Below are 2,746 nucleotides of genomic sequence, written 5' to 3' on the forward strand. Positions count from 1 at the left end.
CACATACGGACACCTATAAACACATGCAAACATACACACATATGATACCCTCTCACACACTCTTACACACATGAACACACACATACAGACACTCAGAGACACATGAATACACATTCTGACACACAATTTCAAACAGATGCACAAATACACACACGCCCTCATGCACACGTCCATAAAATTATATACACACAGCCACACACATACACACACAGTCGCACATGCGTACAGTGAATCTTTCCACAGACACCAACAACAACTGATACAAAACCATTCCCCCCCACACGAGCTCACAAAAACTCATGCAAACTTACAAAGTTCCTCTTCCTACACATGCATACTCACATACTCACATTTCGACACACATTCACACACACTAACACAGACCCTCCTCCTACTTAAAGACAGTGACGCACATGTACATTGATGCTCTCCCACACACGCCCACTGACACTCACATGTGCACACGCACACTCAATCGCACTCACACAGTCGCTCTTCCGACACACATGCTCATATGCACTTACACTTCTCCCACACACTCACACTCATATCCACTCCCATATACGCACACTCATACATATTGAAACAGACCCTCCTTATTCGCACTTAAACTCACACACACTTGTGTCGTGCTCTTCCAACACATATTTACACACCAGGCCTTCCTCCCACGCACTCACACTCATGCAGACTCCCATACATGCACACGACCACACACACTTATGTCGACCTCCATCCATGCACTCATATCCACACACACACTGTGACGCACGTATACAACACAGACATATACATACATCCACACCCATACACACAGATACACACATGCACGCATACAAAGTCAAACATGCCTCCACAGTTCCTCATCCACACACTGGCAAACTATTATACAGAACCTCCTCCCACACACTCACAATGTCATGTATGCGCACAGTTACACTGACCCTCATACACACTCACATTCACACCCACTCACATATACACAAAATATTCACATACACGTAGCAGAGCCTCAGTCCACACAAACATATACACACACACACTCATACACACTGATGCAGACCTTTTCCTACGCGCTCACACACACTTATTCAGACCTTCTTTGCACGCACTCGCACTGACACACACATGCACGGTCACATAGAGTAATACACACTCATTGACAAACGCTTATTGAGACTGTTGCCCACACACACATACGTGCACACGCGCGCGTGCGCACACACTCACACACACACTTGTACAGACCTTCCTCCCACACACACGTGCACACATACATACGCATATAGATACACTCTCACCCACTCTGTCACATGCACCCACATTCTTATACAAAAGCAAACACATGTGCACACACTCACAGACAAATGCATGCTCTCTGTCTGACACACATTAACAAACACACACGTGTTATCACACATGCATTCTCACACACACTGATGCATATAGATGCGCATACACACGTTGTCTCTCTAACCCACACATGCACACAAACACGTATACATGCACGTGCACATGCGTCCACACGCAGACACACGCATATGAACACACATACAGACACATGCCCTCTGAAAGTCGATCTATCTCACACACTGGCACTTTGTCTCTCACGTCCAGTTTCTCTGTCCTTCTAATGCAATCTCTCTCTGTCTCGCACACACGGCCTCTGTCTCTCCCAAACATTGACTCTCACACAAAATTTCTCTATCTCTCTGACACTGTCTCTCTGTGTTTCTCACACACTGACTCTGACATATATTTTCTCTGTCTGTCACACAGTCTCGCTCTCATACGCACTATGTATCATACACAGTCTCTCTCTCTCTGTCTTCACACACAGTGTTTGTCTCAAGCACACAATCTCTGTACTCCATCATAGTTTCCCCCTCTCACACACACTGACTTTCAATCACTGTCTCTTTGTCTCACACGCATGGCCTTTATGTCTCACACATTGACTCTTGCACAGTCCCTCTCTCTCACACACTGACTCTTACACGCGCACTGTTTCTCTGTCACTCACATCCATTCTCTCTGTCCGTCACACACAGTCCCTCTCTCTAACACAGTCTATCTCTTTCTCTTTCGCTCTCTCTCACGCACACACACAAACACACACAGGTTTCTCACACACTGTCTCTCACGCACAGTATGTTTTTCTCTCTCTCTCACTCACACAGTCACTCCATCTCGCACGCACCGTTGTTCACATGCATTCTTTCTGTCTCTCGAATAAAGTTTGTCTGTCTGACACACAGTGCCTCACACATATTCTCTCTGTCAGTCATATACAGTCTCTCTATCATGCACACCTTATCTCTCTGTTTCACGCAGACTCTCACACGCAGTCTCTCTCTCTGTCTTGCACACACAGTCATTCTGCCTCTCAATAAAACAGTTCCTCTGTCGCACACACAGTCTCTGTCTCTTATCCACAGTATGCCTCACATACACAACTTTTCTGTCTCTCACACGCAGTCAATCTGTCTCATCCACACTGTCTCTCACGTACACAGTCTCATTCTCTCACACTCGTTCTATCTTTCACACTCCCTCTGTATCTCTAACATGGTTTCTCTGTCTCTCACGCACACTATCACTCAAAAACAATATCTCTATTTTTCTCTCTGTGTCTCCAACACAGTCTCTCTCTGTCACACACACAAACACACAGTCTCTCTGTCCCGCGTACGCAGCCTTTCTGTCTCACTTACACAGATTCTCACACACAGTCTCTCTGTCTGTC

This window comes from Chiloscyllium punctatum, chromosome 51, assembly GCF_047496795.1.
Source record: "Chiloscyllium punctatum isolate Juve2018m chromosome 51, sChiPun1.3, whole genome shotgun sequence".
Lineage (NCBI taxonomy): Eukaryota > Metazoa > Chordata > Chondrichthyes > Orectolobiformes > Hemiscylliidae > Chiloscyllium > Chiloscyllium punctatum.